We start from the raw sequence: 25,214 nt of genomic DNA, 5'->3' as shown, positions 1-25,214 counted from the left end.
ATGAAGCAGTCAGAACAGGAACGACTTAAGCTTTGCAGAGTGGAGGTGGGAAATACCTCATGAAGGCAAAGAATTTCATCTTACTTCAGCTCAGGAAGCATTATGGGCTTCTCATAAATGGCCTACCCAGTAAATGTCAGTGGCACAAAGACCATGAACTGTGGGGCTGAGGGTGGTGTTTGGATAGTAGAGATGGTACAGCACACATGGCTGTGACCAGTGGGGTCAAAGACATCTCCCTGTTCCTGAATATCTTGCTTAATGTCCTAAGCTTGCTCCTCTGCCCGCCCTTTCATTTCTTCCTGAACTGACCCAGAGTTGATTTTTGAGATCTGTTTCCAAGAAGCCTGCCTGCTAAAAACAAGACAGGCAGATGAACTATGAATGTTGAATCGTCTCTCTGAAGGCCATGGGATGCTTGGTGTCACTCTGCACTGCTAGAAACACTAAGAACCATGTTTTGTGAGCCGACGACGCTGCTCAACACATGTTTGTAGTTGGCGATCAGAACCACCTGAGCACCAAGAAGTCTGTGCTGAGCATACATCCACATGGGTCCTAACTCGTGGGATGTCCCACGCAGGAGGCCACTTGGGCAATGCAGTGGCATCACCGAAAACCAGAAGAAACCCAAGGCCATGGGCCAGCTGCACCATGGAAACCCTGCACCCAGCCAAACGTCCTGGCTGGCAAATCAGACCTGAAAGCTGTCACCAAATGCTGCTCCCTGGCAGTCCCAACCCAACAAGAGACAGAAGAAAGAGAAGGCCATCTGGTGACCAGGGGCACATCTTTCCAGGCAGTAGCAGTTGGAGCAGTGGTCAGCAGAGCTCTGAAGAGCGCTGGCAGAGCGCTGCCTTCATCCTTGTCTCTAGCACAGAGGATGGCAGCCTCGCATCTTATAGGACTCAGATCCCTAGAACTTACATAAAAAACCAGGCATGTGGTAATACCAGCACTAGAGAGGTGGAGCCAGGAAAGAAAGCTCTTTAGGACTCATTGACCACCCGGCCTAGGCTATTTGATGAGCTCCGGGTAGTGAGGTACCCTGTCTCATAAAACAAGGTGTGGGAATAGAGAGGTGGCTAGGGGCTAGATAAACAGTTTAGTGGTTTGTAGCCCCCCTCCTCCCCTTGAGAGTACCCCAGTTAGGTTCCCAGCACTCACAGACTGGTTTACAGCCACCTGGAACTCCAGGTCCAAATGACGCCATTTGTACACAGGCTGGCAAAACACTTTGTCATGTAAAGTAAAACATATCTAAACAACACCAACCAGCCACTTAGACAGACCAATGTAAATGACGCCCAAGGAATGACTTCTGGCCTCCCACACACGTAGGCAGGCACACATGAGCACACACACAAGCACATACGCACACACAAGAATGCACACTTGAGTATACATACAAGCACACATAAGCACACATACAAGCATGCAGGCACACATGAGCACACACACAAGCACACATACACAAACATACAAGAATGCATACATGAGTATACACATAAGCACACACAAGCACACATAAGCACACATATAAGCATGCATGCACGCATGAACATACACATACACACAAGCACACACTCACAAGCACACACACAAGCACACACGCATGCACATACACACACACAAGACTGCACACATGAGTATACTCACAAGCACACATACAAGCATGCATGCACACATGAGCATACACATACACACAAGCATGCACACACACACACACACACACACACACACGAGCACATACACACATACACAAACCACAGTCTGTATTAGGTAAGAGCTTTTTTGGATTTGTGGACCAGGAAAGCCTGTAAAGACAGTTTGGGACCCAGTTCCAAGAAGACTTGAAAATCCCCAAGTCTGCTGCTGACACTCAAGCACAGGGAAAGAACCAGCTGCTCTTGCGAGACAAGCCCTGTTACCTCTAGCAGTAAAGAAGCCAAGAGCTTCTTGACTCCTTTACCAGATTATAGAGGAAGCTGCTGTGTGCAGCCAGCTCTATGCTGGGCCTGTTAAGTCACTTCATTTGTGACTCAGAGGGCTCATTTGGAGTGGGTCTAATGACATACAATTTACAGGTGAGCACGGAGGCCTAGGATGGTTACAGACCCCATGACTGCATTACTCACTAGTAAATAGCCTTTAAAAATGTTAAATACAGTGTGCATTAAGATAGCCCCAGCCTTTGCGTACAGCTATACGAACAGTCACAAAGGATGGATCAGCTAACCCATCACCCACAAAAGTGTCCGGAATATCATCCACACAATAGAATCCCCACACTCTCCTATACCTTCTCCTCTTCTTCACCAAAGATTAGCTTGTTTGTGGATTTTATAAATATGTATCTTTTGGTCAAGTTTTTTTTCCTCCTCCATTTCATATTAGCTCAGAGTTACTTTAATATTGCAAAAGATACAAGTATCCTAAGAATTTTCTTTTCACACAGAGTCTCATGTAGCCCAGACTGGCTTTGAACTCACAATCCTCCTGCCTCAGTCTCCCCGGTGTGAGAATTACAGGTATGCTTCCATTGCCAGGCTTAGTTCATACGTGTACATGTATGTACATGTGCTTGTACATGCCATGGCACACATGTGGAGGTCAGAGAACAACCTCCAGTAGTGTTTCACCTTCTGCATCGTATGACACAGCGTCTCTTTTGTGTTCTCTGCCGTGAGCACCCGGCCAGCTGTTCCTGTCTTTCTCTCACTCTGTAGGAGCACTGGGACTGAGACATGTACTGAACATCCACCTACATGTGGGGTCTGCAGAACTACACTCAGATCCTCAGGTTTATGAAGCAACTGCTTTACCTACTGAGCCCTGTCCTCAGCCCAGCTCCTTCTTTCTTTTTAATGATGTTAAAAAAAAAAATCCAAGAACATATCACAGTTTCTACTGCTGGTCATTTGAATAAACTTAGATTTGGCCCTAGCCAAATGGTGTTCTAAGAGCCTCCATGTACCCATCTCTTGGTGTGAACATGTCTGCATAGTGTATACCAAAGAGTGGAAGCCCTGGGTCAGAGCATGCACGCCCCCCACCTCCCCAGCTCAGTGCATAGCTTTGCATTGCTGCTCTACTGGTTCTCAGCCAATGAGCAGTTCCTAACCAATGCTAGGTCTGTCATTCATCTTGGCCATTTTGAGTAGTATGCTTGACTTTCTCTGATGATTCCTGAGGTGAAAGGCTGTTCTAATTCCATTTCTGTTGCTACGATAAAATGCCCTGATTAAAAAAATAAAAGGCAACTTAGAAGAAAAGGGATTTATTTTATCTTATACTTCCAGGTTATAATCCATCGTTGTGGGGAAGTCAAAGCAGGACCTTCAACTAATCACATCAAATCCACATTAATACAGAGAGAAATGAGTTCATAAAGGCTTACTTGATTACTTGCTTCTGTTCAGCTTGATTTTCCCACTGTATACACCTTGCCTAGGGAATGGTACCACCCACTGTGGACCGAATCTTCCCACAACAATTAACTTAATTAACATGGCATCCTACAGACATGCACAGAAAGCCAATCCAGTGTAGAGAACCCAGGTTTTCCAGGCTGTGTCAAGTTAGCCATCAGAAGCGACTTTTCAAGTGTTGCTTATTCAGAAAAATTGCCCCCCCCTCAGCCTCATGAGTCTGTAGGGGATGGACACACTTGAATGTGTATGTGCTTTTTCTTGTGTGTGTTGTATGTTGCTTAGAATCAAACCCAGGGCTTCATGTATGTTGGGCAAACACTCTATCACTCAACTACACCTCAGACTACTTTGCCATTTCTCCTCATGTTGTCTGTCACTCTTGGTGCCTTATAGGAGCTCGATGCGATTTCTGGATCTGAGGCATTTCTTGGTTCTCTGTTGTTCTTATCTTCCCTGTGGATTTCCCTTTTACCCATCACAGTTTCTTTTGATGAAAGGCGAGCCCGAGTGTTATTGCAGTGTGTCTTACCAATATTGCCTTTTTTGGATTCTGCTTTTATCTTTGCATAAAAATACAACAGACTTTTACATACTAATATTCTTTGTCTGACAACCTTGTTTAATTTATTGATTCTGATAGTTTTTAGGTAATGTGTGTGTGTGTGTGTGTGTGTGTGTGTGTGTGTTTCTTACATGGCCACTGATGTAGCCTATAAGTAACCACGATTTTACCTCTCTTTTCATATCTTAATTTTCCTGCTTTATTGCAAAGGCTAAAATTTATAATATAATAACAGATATAGGTGGAGATAAATAGCATCCTATTCTAATCCCAAAAACTATGGGAACATATCAATATCTAAACATTCAATGTGATACTTGCTGGACGTCTATGACTATTAGATAGATTTAATTTGTATTTATTCTATTATTAGTTTCCTTTTTGGCTTTATTGTCATTAGGGTTTGACTGTCATTAAGTGCTTGTTCTGAGCCTCCAGGGCTGATCCATTGATCATCTCGTTCTGCATTGTTGCTGCAGCAGATCGTACTGAGCACAGTCCCAGGATGACATCATAGGTTGGTTGTGATGCGTTTGCTTTTTTGACAGACACTGAATTCCACATGTGATGCTTCACCTCCTGTTAACATCTGTGCTCAGGAAAAACAAATGGCTCGTAACTTTCCTTCTTTGCCACAGTTTGACGTTACTACAAAATAAATTAACTCATTTCTACTCCCTAAAAGACTGTGTAAGATTAATGTCTGGAAGAATCCCCTGCTGAAGCCACTGGGCCTGGAGTTTTCTTGGTGGAACTTGTCTTTCATTATGACTTTTGTTTCTCAATGGATAGATGGTTCGAGTTTAGTATGTTGAATTTATGAAATAATTTCTTTCTCAACTAAATCTTAAAATTTTCTGTCCTTAGGCTCCAGAGTTTCGACTTATATTTTATGTCAGTATCTTTCTAGCTCTTGATATTGATTACTGTGGCTTCTCCTTTAAAACAAAACCAGTTAGGCCGGCTTACCAGTTTAATGAGTCTTTCTGGAATAGTGATTGGTTTGGTTGTTTTCTTATTTTTCTCTTGTTTTCCATTCTGCCAACTCCCGCTGCTTGTTAATCCCCCTTCTTGGACTATCTCAGGCCTTAATTTCCTGCTTCTCATTAAGCTCTCTCTAGAAGACTTAGTTCATTGTCTCCTCATTCTTTCTCTCCTCCACTGACGCATGTGCAGCTATAAATTTCTCTTAAGCAAGCTTTGGCTGAACCCTTGAAGATTTGATATATTTTGGCTTTATTATCTTTGTATTAAAGCAGTTCCTAATTTCCATTGTTTTTTTCTATTTTGACTCCTGGGCAGTCTAGATATATCACTGTATTTTACATCACCTTCACCCACTCAAAGACACAGTTCTTTAAAGATGGCTCTCAGCACCAGGGTAGGACAGAGGACAGAGTGCTTGCCTGGCGTGGACAAAGCCCTAGGGGATCAAGCCTCAGCTCAGTACCAAGAAGTCTGTGCTTGAGTGGACAGGGTTCTGATGTTCCCTTTCTGGGGCATTCCTCTGTGGTTGTCATCACAGAAATCTGGAGCTCGTCAGACAAGCTCTTCCTCACTGCCAAATGCTGCGTTCTGCCCTTGCCACTCTGGGTTTATCTTCTGAAAGCTGCTCGTTTTCAGGATTCAGTGAGCATCAAGGTACAGGGAGCTCAGGCTTCCCTGTGCTGCCATCAGCTTCTGAAGTCACAGCTCTTGGGTTTCTTTGCCCTGGCAGTTTGTTTGTTTGTTTGATGCCTTTAGAAAAGTCTTGGTCCTGGGGAGGGGGTATGTCTTAGTTCCTAAAGTGCTTGTAGTACAAGCAGTGAAGACCCTACTTCAGATTCCCATGCTGGTGCATGAATCTATTCCCAAGATGGGGTAGAGGAGACAGGCAGATTCCCCAGGGCTCAATGGCCAAGCAGCCTAGCTACATTGGTGAGGTACAGGCCAGTAGGAACCATGGTCTCAAGAGCAAGAGGACAACCATGGGCATGTGTGCATTTCTGTGTGTGCGTGTACATGCGCGCACACACACACACACACACACACACACACACACACACACACACACCCCTTGTCTACATTGCCTGGTTTCTCTGGTAACAGGAAAGCCTAAGGCAAGCCAGGCAGTCATTCTCACCAGGGAGAGGCCCCCAGAGTCAGGGTTTAGGTCTCTGGTCTGGTCTGCAGATCAGAGGCCCTGCATTACAGCAACAGATAAGAACACCATGTGGGAAGAGGCGTCACCAATAAATCCTTACCAATGCCCAGCATTGTCCCATACTTGACTTAGTCCCTGGTATTAGGCATTGCCGTTTACTCAGCGTCGGCTTTAAAATGGGCCAGCCCCCGAAGGTCTAATCTCTTAATAAAATTTAGGTTTCGAGCCACCTATGTTTTCACAGTTGCTCACCGGGTGTCTGAGCCCTCTCTCCCAAGTTCATCTTCCCCTGGTCTGGAATCAGATGTGAGGAAGAAAGGGGAGGGGATTGGGGATGTGGGACACAAGGTAAGGAGGCCTGGAGTGTGTTAAGGGTTTCCCCCTCTGCAGACTCTCTGATCACCAAGGGAGCTGCTCCCTGCGTCCCAGGATCATTCTAAAATCAGCATAGAGTCATGGGCTCTGCCCAGCTTTTGCCCTGCATACACACTTAGCCTGTTGATCTCACTCTCTTTCAATACCCACCCCCCCATCCACCCTTTCAATTTCCACCCCCACCCCCCCACCCCCCACCCCCGCTTTCATGTCTCCTGTTCTCAACCCTCCCCCTCCTCTTGTTTCAGCCTCTTCCTCCCCTCCCCCTCCCCCATCTCACTGTTACCTTTCTGCTCCATTGACTATATCATCCCACTCCGGGCGGGTGTGTGTGTGTGAGAAAATCAGTACCTAGGATCCTCATATGAGAGAAAACACGGTATTTGCCCTTCTGAGTCTAGCCATTTCACTTAACCCAACAGAAAGTTCCATCCATTTCCTTGAAAAGCCCTCCCCGCCATTTTTCTCGGTAGCGGATAACTTGCCGCCCCGTGCCCCACCCACTTTTCCTTACCGGTTCATCTGTGAATGCACACCAAGGCTGGTTCTGTTCCGCTCGGTAAGGACTGTGTGAATAAGCCCAGGAGAGGTACAGCTGGGCCATACAACAGCTGTAGCTGTTTGAGAACTCCTGATACCCAGAGTGGCTGCACCCATTGATACTGCCATCAGCAGTGACTACGGGTTCCTCCATCCCCCACATCCGCACCAACATTTCTTGTCCTTTTTTTCTCTTCTGAGGAGTACTCCTGAGGCTTTCTCTAAGGGGACCATTCTTTTGCCATGACAAATCCTATGCCTGGCCATATCTCACTTTACTTTGTCTGCTGGGCAGGTCAAACCATCCAGGTGAATTTAATGTTCAATTCCAGCACTTTTGTAAATTAGCGTGCTGGCTAATTTTATGTCAATTCGGCACAAGCTGGAGTCACTGGAGAAGAGGGCTCCTCAACTGAGAAAAAGCCTTCATATGATTTGGCTGTAGGCAAACCTGTAAGGCATTTTCTTAATTAGTGATTGATGAGAGGGCCCAGCCCATTGTGGGTGGGGCCAGTCCATTGTGGGTGGAGCCAACCCTGGGCTGGCGGTCCTGGCTCTATAAGAAAGCAGGCTGAGCAAGCCATCATGAGCAAATCAGTAAGCAGCACTCGGTGCATGGCCTTTGCCTCAGCTCCTGCCTTCAGGTTCCTGTCCTGACTTACTTCCATGATGAACAGTGGTGTGGAAGAGTAAGCCAAATGATCTCTTTCCTCCCCAGGTTGCTTTGGTCATGGTGTTTCAGCACAACCGTAGTGACCCTGACTAGGTCGATCAGTGTGTGGAGCCCGCAGTAACATCACACCGCAAATCAGTGTCTGAGTCTTTCCCTCTTTCCAAGCTTTGGATCTGCTTGGCTTTTTAACATATTTTATTGTGTGTATGGTTGTGTGTGTGTGGTTGTGCATGTGTGGTTGCGTGTGTAGTTGTGCATGTGTGGTTATGTGTGTGGTTGTGTGTGTATATGGCTGTGTATGTGTAGTTGTGTGTATATGGTTTTCTGTGCGTGTGATTCTGTGCGAGGTTGTGTGTGGTTTTCGTGTGTGTGTAAGGTTTTGTGTGTGGTTGTGTATGTGTGGTTATGTGTGTGGTTTTTGTGTATGTGTATATGTGGTTGTATATGTGTAGTTGTGTGTGTGTGATTGTACGTGGGGTTGTGTGTGTACGGTTTCCTGTGTGAGTGATTGTGTGGGGTTCTGTGTGGTTTTGGTGTGTATGTATGTGTGGTTTTATTGTGTGGTTCTGTGTGGATTTGTGTGTGTATGGTTGTATGTGTGAGTGGTTGTGTGTGTATGGTTTTCTGTGTGTGCGATTCTGTGCATGATTGTGTGTGGTTTTCGTGTATGTGTAAGGTTTTTTGTGTGTATGGTTGTGTATGTGTAGTTATGTCGTGTGGTTGTGTGTGTATATGGTTGTGTGTGTGTGGTTGTGTGAGTGGTTGTGTGTGGGGTTATGTGCATATGGTTGTGTGTGTGGTTGTGTATGTGTAGTTATGTTGTGTGGTTGTGTGTGTATATGGTTGTGTGTGTATATGGTTGTGTGTGTGTAGTTGTGCGAGTGGTTGTGTGTGGGGTTATGTGCGTATGGTTGTGTGTGTGGTTGTGTGTGCATATGGTTGGATATCTAGTTGTATGTGTGAGTAGTTGTGTGTGTGTGGTTATGTGTTTGTGGTTATGTGTTTGTGGTTATGTGTGTGTGGTTATGTGTGTGTGGTTATATGTGTGTGGGTATGTGTGTGGTTGTATGTGTGTGTGTGATTGTGTGGTTGTGTGTGCATGGTTATGTGTACTCAGAGGACAGAGGTCATTCTATCAGGTTGTACCTTGTTTTTAAGATGAGGTCTGTCATTGGCCTGGAACTTACTGATCCTCCTGTCTTCATTCCCCCCAGCCATGGGTTTACAGATGTTTACTGCCAGGCCCAGCTTTTCCCTGGGTGTTGGGTGTCCTAGGCCCTCATGCTTACAGGGCAGGCACTTTGATGACTGAGCCATCACCCGAGCTCTTCAAGTCTCACCGGCTTAGAAGAGGTGAGACTTCAAATCTTACTGTTCCCTGCAGGTCTATAGGAGACCCTCCCCAGGGAGAGGCAGGGCATTCTGGGGACACTTAGATGGAGCCTGTCATCAAAATGCCCAGAGCCGTCTGGGAGGGTGCAGCCTGTGTGGGCCGAGGGATCAGAGACAGATTCTTATTGAAGGCCAGTCACGGGGAAACCACTGAGGCCAGGATTGGCTTGCACTCTGATTTCACCGTAATGAGCAGACGATGAGTAAGAGATGACCCAGCTGCTGGTAGGGGGGCAGCCACACTTCCTCTGCAGAATTACACAGGATCCTAAGACTTGGGCTCAGGAAGCAGGTCTGGGCCTAGCACTGTAGCCAGTGGGAAGTCCCAGACTACATTTCTGAGTCCCTGCTAGGTGTCAAGAGTAGTGCTAGATGTGAGACTATTGTAAAGCCACAGGCCAGTTGTCAGGAAGTTTATTAATATGCAGAAATGAACAAAAATATCCACTGATGTTTATATGTTCTCTCACCACAGTGAGAGAGTCTCTGCTTGGGCCCCCTGAGCTGTGGCTGGAACCCTGGCCTAGGGTTCTCGTCCTGATCCTAGGGCTTAGGGACCACACAATGAGGGCCTGCAAGCTGGAAGCTCTAGGATTACTTCTCTCAGCCTCAGCCAGACCTCCAGAGCACCCTCGAAGCAAGCTGCAGGCCCTGCCAAGACACCTTGGCTGGGTCTCCTTAGCATGACAAGCTTGCGTCAACGCTTTTCTATCATTTGCCTTTTGAAGTCCCCCCAGGTGGGGTCCTTCATCTGGCTGTGTGACCACAGCAGGCTGGAGGAGGGGTCTTGGTGGAGCCTGTCCCTCGTGTCGGTTATGACTGGGCTAGAGGAAGGCATGGGCCTGTGGCTTAGCATTCTCCGGGTACCATAAGCTGAGAGAATTTTGCACAGAAACAGGCAGGAGTGGTCTACTGGTGGATTGCCACTGGAGAGAAGGAAGGGAGGGTCCCTAGCATTAGTTGTTTCTACCGTGACTTCTGGCGGTCCAGTAGAGACAGAGGTTTCCAGAACACCTATGTGAGGAGACTTCTGCTTCCTTGAAAGGGGTCTATTGTGTTGATTGCTGAGAAACACCTTAGTTGACTTCTATTTTATTGCTATGTGCACATATCTGGTGTGTGCATCCATGTATGTGTGTCTCCATGTTTGTGTGGTGTGTGTGTGCATGTGTGTGTAAATGATGTGTGTATGGTACATGCATGTGTGTCTATGGTATGTGGTATGTGTATCCATGTCTGTGGTGTGTGTGTGTGTGTGTGTGTGTGTGTGTGTGTGTCCATGTTTGTAGGCTGTGTGTGTTTGGCAAGAGGAAATGTGAAGTGATAAGAGCGAGCTGAGATGTTAATATGAGGATTAACATAGTACAAACACACTCATATACATACATCACACCTTCCACATACATACACATACCACTTACACACATAAACACACACCATATATATATATATATGTTCACACATATGCACGCACACATATATATATACTCATGGGTGAACTTGTGTAAAGGTTTTGTGTCTCTAGTTTGAACTAAGTGATGCTAGAATGGGTGCTGTGTTGAGTGATGCTAGGATGGGTGCTGTGCTGAGTGATGCTAGGATGGGTGCTGTGCTGAGTGATGCTAGGGTGGGTGCTGTACTGAGTGATGCTAGGGTGGGTGTTGAGTTCAGGGATGGCAGAAGGGGCACTGAAGTCAGTGCTGAGACGCTGTTGCTTAACCAAGTGCTAACAGGATGGGTGCTGAACTGAGTCCTGACAGGGTGGGCCCTCCAAGCAAGTTTCCATGCTATCTAGGGAAGTGTTCTTGCCTGAGGAGCCTTGAGCTGCCTGGTCCTCTGGGTCTATGTGTAGCAGAGGGTAGAAGCAGCTGGTGTTTGGGACCTTGCTTTAGAATCTGCCAAGTCCCAAATGTTTCTTGCCTGAGGAAGAGTGTCCTTTCTCTGTGCCCTGGATTCCTCTGCATTTAAGGAATGATCTCATTTAAATGGCGTGTTGTTCTTCCGCGTAACCCACAGGCAACTGTTGAGATGCAGACAGCAAGGAAGACACCCCCCAATGTCAGTCCCTAGGGCTCTGTGGGATGGACACTGAGGTGAGCTGCCTCCCATGAAGGACTGGAGAAGAGGAGGCCAGGGAGGAAGACTCCAGCAGTGAAGCACAGTGGTCCGTCTTCACACCAAGCCGACAGCAGTGTAAGTTCTTCTGACTCGGGGAGCACTCGGTCTTTATTTGAGACATTAGAGTGGAAGAGCAAGTGCCAGGTACCTTCCTGAGTGAACATCAGATGGATGGATGGACGGACGGATGGATGGGTGGATGGGTGGGTGGCTGGATGGATGGACGGATGGATGGATGGATGGATGGGATGATGGATGGATGGATGGTGGATGGGTGGATGGATGGATGGATGGTGGATGGATGGGTGGATGGGTGGATGGATAGATGGATGGGTGGATGGGTGGATGGATGGGTGGATGGGTGGATGGATGGATGGATGGATGGGTGGATGGATGGGTGGGTGGATGGGTGGGTGGGTGGGTGGATGGATGGATGAATGGATGGATGGGTGGGTGGGTGGGTGGATGGATGGGTGGATGGATGGATGGATGGATGGGTGGATGGATGGATGGATGGGTGGATGAATGGATGAGTGGATGGATGGATGGACGGATGGATGATGGATGGGTGGATGGGTGGATGGATAGATGGGTGGGTGGGTGGGTGGATGGATGGATGGGTGGGTGGGTGGGTGGATGGATGGATGGATGGATGGATGGGTGGATGGATGGATGGATGGATGGATGGATGGATGGGTGGGTGGGTGGATGGATGGATGGATGGGTGGATGGATGGATGAATGGATGGATGGGTGGATGGATGGATGGGTGGATGGATGGATGGGTGGATGGATGGGTGGGTGGGTGGGTGGATGGATTGGTAGATGAGGGGGATCGCTGTATTAAACATTGGCATCCTTTGTTGATGTGTAGTCTCATGTGCTGTGTAGTCATGAACGACCTAGGGTTCCTGATCCTCCTGCCTCCCAAATGCTGGGATCACACACATGTTTCCGCACATGCTTTAGGTGTGCTGAGACTTAAACCCAGGGCTTCCTGCATCCTAGGCAAGCACTCAGCCAATCCAGCTACATTCCCAGACCCGGCCATTAGCAGTTCAGAATCTTCTATCAGCCTTGTTAGCTCCTCAGAATCTCTAGAAGCACAGAGAACTCAGTGGGGTGCTTTCAAGATCCTCATCTCCAACTCTCTGTGTTGGCTACACTCCAGGAGCTCTGTAAGAGGGAGGAGAAAGATGCACACATAACCTCTTGTGGACACACAGACACGCACAGATATATACACACACAGACACACACAGATATACACAGATACATACAATCACAGACACACAAAGATATATATACACACACAGACACACACAGATATATACACACACAGACACACACAGATATATACACACACAGACACACACAGATACATACAATCACAGACACACACAGATATATACACACACAGACACACACAGATATGTACAACCACAGACACACACAGATATGTACACGCACAGACACACACAGATATGTACACACACAGACGCACACAGATATATACACACACAGACACACACACAGATAGATACATACACACAGAAAGACACAGATACATATACACACAAACATACAGATACATACACACACAGACACACACAGATACATACAATCACAGATATACACAGATACATACAATCACAGACACACAGATAATACAATCACAGACACACACAGATATATACACACACAGACACACACAGATATATACAATCACAGATATACACAGATACATATAATCACAGACACAGGGATACATACAATCACAGACACATTTACACACAGACAAACAGAGATATATACACACACAGACACACACAGATATATATACACACACAGACACACACAGATACATACAATCACAGACACACACAGACACATATACACACAGACACACACAGACACATATACACACAGACACACACAGATATATATACACACACAGAAAGACACAGATACATATACACACAGACATACAGATACATACACACACAGACACATATACACACAGACACACACAGATATATACAATCACAGACACACAGATACATACAGTCACAGACACACAGATACATACAATCACAGACACATATGCACCCAGACACACACAGATAGATACACACACAGAAAGACACAGATACATATACACACAGACATACAGATACATACACACACAGACACATATACACACAGACACACACAGATATATACAATCACAGACACACAGATACATACAGTCACAGACACACAGATACATACAATCACAGACACATATGCACCCAGACACACACAGATAGATACACACACAGAAAGACACAGATACATATACACACAGACATACAGATACATACACACACAGACACATATATACATAGACACACACAGATACATATACACATATACACATATACACACACAGATGCGTATACATACACACACGGATACATACACACAGACACACATAGATACATACACAAGATGCATATGCAAACACACAGATATACATACACACACATACACGTACACATGAGTCTTGTGCCTCTTAGCCTCTGGCTAACTAGTTCTCTCAGGTGACTTTCTGGCCCAGGCTGGCACCGCTGGAACACCATCTAAAATGGGTTCAGTTCAAGTTGGCAGCCGCAGGGCATTGAAGGCTTCACATGTGTGGGGCAGATGTGGCGCCTCTGGGAACTCACTGGCTGCTGAGCAACAAAACTGGAGAGCCCCATACTGTCTAACTTCTCTTCTTTAACTTCCCAGATCTGAGAGCCCATCTGGACTCTTCCTCAGGGTCCTGGGGCATCTGGGAGGCAGCAGTGGAAGGGGACAGTTGCAATACTGTTTCTATGTCTTCTTAATGCCAAACCCTCTCCATTGTGTTATCTTGTGTAATACCCACAAGCCCTTGCCAGTGGGGAACGCTGTTCCCATTTCACAGTGAGCAAACAGTAGCTCCCAGATGCTAAGTGACAAGTGACAGCAGAGCATGAGCCTGAACTGAGACAGGCTTTATAGTAAGGGGTGACTTGGGGGCTTGGGCAGTAGCCAACATCTCCAGGGACAAAAGGCCTTTGTTTTCATAAAACTGTCACCTAGCCAAGCCCGGTGGCACAGACCTGTATCCAGTTGCTTGGGAGACTGAGGCAGTAAGACTGTAAGTTCAAAGTCTGCTAAGCTGTAAAATGAGCTTATGGCTGGTTTGGAAACTTAAAGAGACCCTGGAGGCCTGGGAATGTGGCCCAGTGGTTCAGCATTGCCTAAAGGCCCTGGGTCTGTTCTCTAGTCTCTCTTTCTCTCTGTCTCTCTCTCCCTGTCTCTCTCTCTCTTATATATATTCTCTCTCTCTCTCTCTTTCTCTCTCTCTCTCTCTCTCTCTCTCTCTCTCTCTCTCTCTCTCTCTCTCTCTCTCTCTCTCTCCAAAACAAACAACTTACCCAGAAAGGCCAAGCAGAGTAGATTCCCCAAATGGAGTCTGGCACCACAGGACCCCAAACACCCCCACAGCACTTAAAGTCACCAGCTTCTAAAAGCACCCACACAATCTGGGCTAAACCCTGGGTTACCATTTCAGTTGACTTTGAAACATCCAGGGAACAAGGCCCAACTTATTTTTAAGTTCCAGCTAATGTTTTTCAGGCTCCAAATTACAGACTACTAGTGTCTAATGGGGCTGTCTGGATGCAGGACACTTCCCACAGGCCACTCTGGCCTCCCTACTCGATCTATGATATACCCTTGTAGTCAGGACAGCCGTGGATTTGGGTCTGCACGGGAACACGTGTTCAGAGACCAAGGGGTCACCAGTGAACATTGTGTCCCAAGAGAACTAAAAGGAAAGGGTGACAAAAGCTCAACAAGACAAAAGTTCAGGAATACAGGACGGTAAACAAGTGAGCCTTCTCCACCCCTGCCACCGTGTGACTCAAGGGCCACTGGGAATGATGCATACCCACAGATCTGGGAGTTTCAGAGTGACTTCACACCCAGCACCCCTTTGAGCCCCGTGTGTTTCACTGAATCTTTGATAAACCGAGAACCCATCAAGCACTGATAGATTAGGGGATCATCCAAGGCCCAGCACTGATCATAGAGCTGACTGACTTGGTCATTCCCTTTCAGATCTGAAGTCATCTACTTCACAACCTGTGTTGCCTCTCCTTAGAGGTTGAAGCGTTCCTGGCCTGGAATGCAGACTCAAGACTCCAAGAACAGGAGCCTCCGTTTGCCAGACGCCCCGTGGCAGCCACAGTGTCCCCTTAAAGGAAGGGAGGTGCATCCGTGGCAACACCATGGAAAGAAGTGGTTTCTGGTGAGCTGTGTGTAAGGTCACTTGGTAACAGGATGGGGAGGAGGCAGGGAGAGGCAGAGCCCTGGCCGAGCCATGCCAGACATCTGCTTCAGAGCCAGGATAGGCTCAAACCTTTCACAATCCCTGCTCACAGTAAAGGAGGGATGGTCCTGTGGTGGAGTGTGGGGACAGTGGGTTACTTCCCGAGGCCGGTGTTCTCAGAGTGTAGCTATGTACAACCTGGTGACTGTCACCTGTGTGCAATATTCGGTCAGTGGTCTCAATGCTGCTCTTAGCCAAATAGCTCATGGTGGTGCTGCCCCTGGCTGTGGCTAGTGGCTGTGGGTAGAGAGGCAGGTGCCAGCTAGGACAAGACTCCTCATTTCCCATGGCTCCCAGACTACCTCAGGGATGGCCCCATGGGGCTGTGTTCTCAGGAAAATACCGTATCCTTAATCTGCCCCTCCACTCAAATTCTTCAGCTGCAAGGTCTCTGTTTGTTGTGCTGATGCCCAACAGTGTGGTGTTCTTCCCAACAGTTGGTCCTCAGACATTCCTTAAGGAAGAAATCAGCACCTTGAGCTACACTCGCAGCACCTCATGGGACAGACATGCTACTTTTCTTCACGGGGAAGTATGTGCTCAAGGAATCAGTATGCGTGCAGCAGAAGAGGACCCAAAAGACTCCTGTCTTCTTTACCCTGAGACTTCCTCTTACCTCCTAAGGTCAGCTGGGGGAGTAGCTGGCCGAGGGAGTAGCTGGCCGAGGGAGTAGCTGGCCGAGGGAGTAGCTGGCCGAGGGAGTAGCTGGCATCCATCAGGTCCCCCGCTTTACCTTCTGTCATGCTTCAAGGCCTTTTCAAGACAAGATGGGCAGCAAGAGAGAGAATGACCTAGAGGGTGAACTCCACAGAGCATGCCCGGCATATTCTGCCTGTGCTCACTGATCACTGTGGACCTGGAGGGCCACAGGGAGTGAGTGCAGGAGCACAGCCCAGCACATGTTCAGGAACTCTCAGGTCTCAGAAATTAGATCCTCGATACCATGTGGCCTCCTTGTTCTTGAGAGAGGTGTCACTCTCTGAAGCCAGCATCTTCCTTCGTTACTCTTTCCCTCTGTCCCCTGTCCTTTCCTCCTCATCCCTACAGCCTTTCATCTGCCCTCACTTTCCCTCAGGTTGTCTTGGGGCTGTCCCCACCCTGCTACATTGCAACCTTCACAGAAACCATCCTGCCCTCCCACCCCCACCCCACCCTAGAACACAGAGCACCCAACTTCTTCCAAAGAACCATTTCACATGTGAGATCCCCCACACGAATGTGGGGTTGGCAGAGTGCCATCTTTCTGACATACATTTCCTCTTCCTTTGCAGTTAAAAACCTTTGACCGCGAGAGCGACCTCCACACTTGCTGTAATAGAAGCTTGCACAATTGTGCTGGGGAACAGAGTCTGGGGGCACGGGGCGGGCACTCTGAGACTCACCCCTGCGAGACTCCATTCTGTGGAGCAGGAGTGAGGCGGGTTCTCTTGTAGAGCAGAGGCATCAGGAAGGAGGCAGCACAGGACCAGCCTTTTCTCACAGGGAGGTAACTCACTTAGTGTCCCTGCTCTAAGCTGGGAAGAGTCTCCCACCTCAGTGCCTTTTGGTTTGAAGTGATGTCTCACATCACCCAGACTCGCTTTGATTTCAAGAATGGCAAACTTCTGGTCCCCCTGTCTCCACTTGGCAAAGTTCTGGGATTACAGTCGAGGACCCCTCAGGCAGTTTAGATTCTTGACTTTATAGGATACACCTCACCTATTTAGCCTTGTGTCGAGGTCACCCACTCTGGCCTTGGTCAGAACATGGACTGTAGGCACCTAAATCCAGGCTGCTCTCTTCTCACTTTGTGTTACTGAGCCTCAGTTTCCTTGTCTGTAAAATGGCCACAATAATATTTTATAAGGCTTAAGTGAGTTTACATGCAGTAAGCTTTTAAAACAGCACCTAGCACTGGGTCTCCAGCGTGACCAGCTACCTGGATTCTCCTTTGGTCCATCGCTACTTTGTACAGTCACCCTGGCGTATTTGAGATCATCAAGGTTAGGATGGCTTGCCTTGGACTTGTATATACTGTGCCTTGCTCCTCTCCCAGAACTAGTATTGCCCATGTCCATCTGCTGCTGGGGAGAAGGTTCTACCTTGACTGCTCAGAGCATTGGCGTTCAGCTAAAACATACAACGGAGACCCTCGAGGTCACAAGGGTGCGACAGTTGTTCTTAGGAATGATAGCTTGTCACATATTATTTATTGGGGATCAAACGAAGGTTTCCCCCAGCAACCATCTGTGCTGGCTTGGGGGTGATCTCCCCGTCTCCTCGTGGGAGATGACTTGCTGCCTCACCTGCTGCTTCTGATTCCTTGGCTTCCATGACAGTCACCGCAGTGGTGTCCATGTGCAGGGCCTGCTCAGAGGACAGTAGTGACCTCTGTTCAGCTACGTGGGTGTCCTTGTAAGAACAGCCTGTCATTTCATCAGACCTGAGGAAACATGACTGACCCGAATGACCGTGGGCAGACATGACCTCACTGATAGTGGGTAGATACAGTGCGAGCACAGCCGGTGTGTCCAGGCCACTCTGTCCAGATGTAGGCTGCAAGGGAGGACATTGCCACGTGTTCTCAGGTTGCCCTCAGCCACAACCAGTGACCCAAGTCATCTGTGCACACCTAACCTTCTGAGTACAGAGATGAGGGTGTCTCCTCTGGGTAGCTCCAGCCTCCAGTGGCCTCAGGGAAACATGGCAGGGCCCTGAACCTTGTTTATACTGCAGTGTGAAAACCTTGTAAGAGATCAGGGATCCAGCCACAGACTCAGCCTTGCTGGGACATACATGTCCTGGAAATCCTGGCTCCTCTATGACCCAAATAGAGGGCTCTGAAGAGAGGTGTAAGCTCCAGAGTTTAAAGGGTCAGGTTGAGACCACGTGCCCCCTGCCCCTGCTCTATATCCCCAACCCCCACCCTGTCAGAATAAAGTTCCAAAGTCCCTGGCCAGTAAATGACTCCCCTTGAGAGAGGCCACCTGGAGGGTATTATTCGTGCTGGCAGTAATAGAAAACACAGCAAGAGAACAACTCCTCACCAAGTCCTATGTGGGCCCTGCTGTCATGTGAGGTTCCTCACAGAACAGTTGTCTTGTGCAGTGGCCCAGCAACCACATGGGAACAATACCACTCCTCTCCCCTTCCAGCAAAGACAGCCCAGGTCCAACTGCATGAGGACACCCTCAGAGCTGAACAACAGATCTGAGGGCCGAGTTTTGGTTCAGACCAGGCTGCCTGAGGCTAGGCCTACTCTTCTCCTGCCACCCCATTAGGCCGGAGGATACGGAGCTCGCTCACTGGAAAAAGAACTTGTGCAGGGGCCTGAGTTCTGTCAGATCCAGGAGGAGGAAGAAGTGGCTGAACTCTAGATGGATCTCAGGAAGATGGCTGTCCTGGTCTTACAGTGGGAGGCTGGCTCCTTGTGGGAGCCAGGTCCTATGAAATGAGAAGGACAAGTCATGGATAACTTTGACCCCAGACCATGCATGTCCCCATGCCTGCTAGCTGCCCTCCTGTGAGAGGAGCTGTCAGCTTTCCACCTCACAGACATCACTCTTCAAACATCAATTCTCACTCTGGCACCCGCTTTCTTTGGAAGATTGCAAAAATTAAATCGTTTTTAAGCAACAAAGCAACGCTCTGGGGTTTGCCATGAGCTTGTGAAATGAGCGGAACTTGGCGGTTGGTTTCTCCCCCATCCGTCGTCCCTGGGGGCCCAGGGAGATTTGGGTTGGCCCTTTACTCTCTCTTGTCTAGAGCTGATCTTGCCAACTAGGGCCTGGTTATTGCCTCATGAACTAAGTTCTAGAACAATCTAGGGAAATGGCCCCCTTATTGGACTCTAGGGCTGCTTTCCCTCTGCTTCTGGTTATTGGTAGTGGTGGGAGGGATTAAAAGTACCAAGATAACTGGTGATCCCCTCCTCAGAGGCCAGCTGTGTTTTGAATCAACAGGGTTAGACTCAAAGGGGAGCAGACCTGAGCAGTCTATCTACCTATGGGAGTTCGCTCACTCTTCTCCTAAGTGAAACCAGGGATCCTCTGACAGCAAGAAGAGCAATCTGGTGGATGATCCTGTCCTCTGCAGAACATGCCTTCTGTGAGCCCATGCCCCTCCCACCGCTGGCTAGATTTGTGCATCTGAGCCAAATATACGGGGCTGGTTTGTTTATAGCATCTCCATACTCTTAGCTGCAAGGTCAAGTTCATGCAATCGGGTCCTGACCGGTGCCAGGGTAGTAGGACAGACAAACAGAGTTCTTTGCTATTGTGCAGAAGCCTGGACATAACAGAGAGACACTCCTCTCAATAAGCGAGCTGACACAGATCAAAGGGCCAAGGGGGCACCTGGCCTTCAACAGAGTGGCAACCTTTTCCTAGTCCTGAAAGCAGCATCCAAGGGAGAATCCTGGGTGCTAAGTCTGCTCTACCCTCTGCCAACTGTCAGCCCGGTACTCTCTCTTCTTTTGCACAGGGGTGCTGGTAACAGTGCTCTTGGAACCATCAAGAGGATTAAGTGACTTTTAATGGAAAGCCTAGATCAATCACCGAGGCCATGGTACATGGGGTTGTTATCCCCTACATTACTGTGATCATGTCTCTGCTGCACAGAACATGCGTCGCACGGTCATTCATTCTCGAGAATAAGTAGTGGGTTAAACGGGAGCCTATATCGGGGCTTGGTTGAGACTCAGACCTTCCCATTATATCTGTCTCCAAAGAGGCCCCAGGCCTCATCATCAGAGCCTTGGGAATGCACGAAAGCTTTTGGTAAAGGAAATTGAGTTGCCAAAAAACCAAGCCTGCCAATTAGGGTACAATCCCAGGGTCATTGAAAGTAGAAGAGGGAGGGTCTGGGATAGCTCATAGGTAAAAGCCTTGTCACATGCCTGTCACCTCAGTATGGAGAAGTCAAGATGAGCAGATCCTTGGTGAGAGAACATGAATGCAAAGAGGACCCCTCAGGACTGCCCGGGACTCCCAGCCCTCTATCACCGGCTAGTTCTATCGATGTTTTGGAAAGCTCTCTCTCCACGGGGAAGAGCTGAGCTATGGGACCTCGCTGTTTCTTTGTCCTCTGGGACCCCCATCTTCAGAAGCTGCAAACACAAGAGAGTCATGAGGTCTGCCCCAGGAAGCCCAATCCCAGACCCCACGCCTTTACCAGTCAAGACCTTCTAACATCCGGCTTGTTCTCAAAGGTGCTTTCTTTCAGTTCAGTTCAGTTCATCACTCCCCTCCCTCCTCCCAGTGTGTTCTTCAGCCTTTCATGATAGAGAACGAGAGGATAAGGACTGCTCCCCACAGTAAATGCCTTGGCTGAGGTGTGAAGGAACCAGGCAGCTGGCTCTGCCCTACCTCACTGCTCGGCAACAGAGCCACGAGGCTCAGTCCCCATCACCCACAACTTTCCCCACTCCTCCCACCCTCACCAACCTCAGCTCTGCTCTTGTCATTTCTTTATTTCTCTTTCTGTCTCATTTGTTTAATTCCTGAGACAGGACCTCATGTAGGTTACCGCGTGATGGAAGACAACCTTGATCTTTTGATCCTTCCTGTGTTTGGAATACAGGTGTGCACTGCCACAGCAGTGTATGTGGTGCTAGGAACTGAACCCTGGACCCAGGGCTTCATGCATCCTAGGAAGCCACTCTACCAACTGTATCCAATGTTTTCTTTCTTTTTAAAGCTCTCTCTCTCTCTCACACACACACACGCACACACGCACATGCACACACACATACAAAACGATGTACACACAAAACAAGCACACACTCATGTACACATATAAATATACACCACACATGCACATGCATACATGCACACATGCATGTACACACATACACACATACACACACTCAAATACACAACCACACACGCACACACACACATATATATATACACAAACATACATACACATGTGCAAATGAATACATACATATATATGCCCACACATGAACAAGTACACATGGACATGTACACACATGAACATATACACACATATACAAATATACACCACACATGCACACATACAGGTACATGAATATACACACATGCACACATACACTCAAATATACAACCTTCACATACACAAACACACACACACATATATATACATACACATACATACACATATGCACACGCATATACACATACACTCAAACACACACATATATACACACACATGCACACACATACACATACATATACACATATACACATATATACGCACATACATACATGCATACATGCACACACATATATATACATGCATACATACATATGTACACACATATGCTCAAACATGCACATACACATATTTATGCACACATATGCACACATGCATATAGACACACACACACACATCTGCTATTTTTATAAGTTTTATTACCCTGGATATTTTATAGTGGACCTGCTAAGGCAGGATGAGAGCAGGAAGAATGGGCATGGAGGTTGGTGTGGGAGAGACATTTTGGGGCCATCAACGTATTGAGGCCACATTCAAGAAGGCCATGCTTGTTGAGGGGAGGGGTGCCCGCCAGGAACCCTTTGGACATCTGACATAGTCTTTTTGCTTCAGGCCAAAAGTACCCACACTTACTGCTCCTTAGAGGAGTGTGGGCAAAATGCAGACCACTCATCAAGGTGGTTTGCCTGTTGTCCCAGGCATTAAAGCCAGTTAGGCCCTTATTATTTCTTCCACACTCAGCTATGCAGCTCTGGAGGGGCCAACTGCTTAGAGCCAGTGTTTGCTTTGAGTGCTGAGAGTGAAGGGTGAGTTAACTGTGCCTAAGCTAGTAAAACACGCGCGCGCGCGCACACACACACACACACACACAGAACTCGAAAGAGGGAGAAAAACAGTGTAAACAATATGGAGATTGAGTTTCAAAGCCCTTATTTTTGAGAAGTTTAATGATATTTCCACTAACGCCAAACTGTCAAAACACAGGCGGGTGATCTGCCTGCTTTGAAAAGACATTAGCTCCTTATGTAAAAGCCAGTAAGTGAAACTCAAGAGGGCCCAAGCAGCCAGGGAGGCCGGCCTCTCTGAAGAGCTCCTGCGCCACCCCCATCACCCCCGAGTGACTCTTTAGATCTTGGGCTGTGAAGTGGGAAATTGGATGCAGAACAAAGAGAAGGCAGAAAACTGTGTGAATAGAGAAGGGTTAAAAATCTCAGGCTGGGCTGTGGCCAGGGGCATTGTGGGTGATGACTGGTGTCAGAGCAAGAGATGGTCTGACCCATCATCTAAATAGGACTGTCAGAGGGGACTGGGGGCTGTGTGCTGGCTCCCTTCCTGAGAAGTACCTGGTGCTGTCTCTTCCTCCTGGGAAATGTGGGGTGTCTCTCTTCCTCCTGAGGGGTACAGGGTGCCTTGTTTCTTCTGAGAGGTTCACTCAGCGTATATCTGGACTGCCCTGGGACTTGCCTCCCTTTGAGATGTGTCCTGGCTTCCAGTTCTTCTTCTGAACTAAATTTCATCTACATCGAGATAGAGATAGAGATAGATAGATAGATAGATAGATAGATAGATAGATAGAACGAACCTGACTTGTTGATTTCACTCCCCAACCCCCCCACCCCCCGCCATTCTCAAATCTGCCTTTCCTTCAGATCTCTAAAAAAAATGTCTAGTTGCTAGCCCGGTGATTCTAACTGCACTCCTCTGAGGTCTGGAGATGTTTTAGATTCCAAAGCCATGTTCTTGTAGAGTGATGCCTACACTCAGAGGAAAAGGATCTGTGTGTACCACATACCATGTCTGGGGTCGGAGAGAGCAGTCCCGGTTTGGATATTCAGAACCCACAAAAAAGCTGGATTAGGCAACTCATCCCTCTGTAATCCCAGCACCTCTACAGGGAGATGGGGTCAGGAGAGGCTCCAAAATCCTGTCGGCCACCTGGGTGTCATACGCAGTGGTGACCAAGAGAAATCCCCCCTCCAACAAGGTAGGACACCAGAGGCTATCCTCTAACCTCCACGTGCGCACTATGGCACAAACATGTCTGCACGCATGCCGTGCACCCTTGTGCATACACATGGCAAAATGAAAGATTCTCAGCTGTATCTGAACTTCAAAGAAACAAGTCTTTTTTTTTTTCCTTCTCCTCAGTTCAGACAGATGCTGAGTTCTCACAGTTTGAAAGCAGGACCCTTGCAACGTGAGGATCTGCCCCAAGCCAACTGCATCTCAAACTGGGCATCCTGGGTTTTTGTTCTTGAAATATGGAAGGCTCCCTGGGGTTTCTATACTCACAGCATGTGTGTGAGCAGATTCTAAGGAGACTCAAGCCCAGTGGGGAATTCTTCTCACCCTGGTTAGATGAACCCACCAGGGCCTGTGTTCTGTCTTTGCTCCTGCCTCGTGTCTTGGTGCACTATTGGATTAGCTGCTTTTCTGACAAAAGCAACTCATGGGAGAAAGGATTTGCCTTGGTTCAGAGTCTGAGAATGTGCAGAAGGTGTGGAGGGTTCATCTTAGCACTGGGTCCATGGCTATAGAGTGTATGGCTGGTTCTTCACATCTCAACAGGCCAAGAAATAGGGAGAGTGGAAGGCTATGTGCTAAGCTGGCTTTCTCTTCTTCCCTTTACTCATTCCTAGACCCTAGACATGGGATGGCGCTGCCCAAACTCAGGGCAGGTCTTCCTCATCTAGCACAATCTGAAGGTTCACTGCACAAGTCTTCTAGGTGTTTCCTGGTTTGTTAGAGTTGACAGTCAAGGTCAGCCATGACATCTGTTCACTCCCCACTCACAGTATGAATGACGACTAGTTCTGGTTTACTGGGGAACTGGAAGCCCACACCATAGCCCACATCAGACTCAAATATGTATCACCACACACCTGAGCCTAGTGCTTCACTATTTGCTGATGCTGACTGAAAGACCACTGTGGCACTGCATGGGGTGTTGGGTGTGGCAGCGAAGGGACATGGTGGCCAAGAGAATGAGATCCAGAAAGCTCTCATCTCTGAGTCAGGTTCCTGATGGCCTCGAAACCTGCTCACCATCACTTCTCCTCAGGTTCCTAGGGAATTCTGGCTAACCGCTGACACTCTGTCTCAGCAAGCCCTCTCTTAGATTTTAGTAAAGCTACAATGAGGCACCAAGGCCCACTCTGGGGTCTGGGAGCTGATGCTTCTGTGTGGAGAAGCCACTACCTCTGCTGAGAATTTTGCCCAAGGCCTGAGGTCAGTTAGGAGCATCAGCAGGACAGGGTTACCCACAAGGTTGTTGGCTCATTGTTGGCAAATAATAAAATCCCTCCTTCCACAGTGTTCACAGCACCCAGAGAAGGTTCTTTAAAGGCAACGTTCAGTGCCCCCCACCCCACAGCCAGGACAGAGGTGTATAAGCCTGTTTATGCTCCTCGTGTGGTACAATAGAGAATCCAGCCATATAGAGAAACCATTTCCTGGACCTAGGTGAAGGAACAGAGGGAAGCATGGTGACCAGTGGTCATGGTGACTGAGGGACATGGGAGATTCCCTTCCGTGTGTGGTACACTAAACCAGCTATGCCACTCTTACGCACTCACCAAAGGCCACTGCACTTACCACAGAGACATTTGTTTATGGTGACTC

General features: G+C 47.9%; 1 long non-coding RNA gene across 1 annotated transcript; it reads left to right on the top strand.

Annotated features, from left to right (window-relative positions):
* Positions 1-6,831: 6,831 nt before the first annotated feature.
* LOC134483665 (uncharacterized) lies at positions 6,832-19,252 on the top strand. Its single transcript, XR_010060528.1, has 3 exons — positions 6,832-11,312; positions 15,368-15,557; positions 16,076-19,252. It is a non-coding gene; the product is annotated as an uncharacterized LOC134483665 (long non-coding RNA).
* The last annotated feature ends 5,962 nt before the right edge of the window (positions 19,253-25,214 follow it).

The sequence above is a fragment of the Rattus norvegicus genome, chromosome 19 (assembly GCF_036323735.1).
Source record: "Rattus norvegicus strain BN/NHsdMcwi chromosome 19, GRCr8, whole genome shotgun sequence".
NCBI classification, from domain to species: Eukaryota; Metazoa; Chordata; class Mammalia; order Rodentia; family Muridae; genus Rattus; species Rattus norvegicus.
This window is presented reverse-complemented; position numbering and strand designations above follow the sequence as displayed.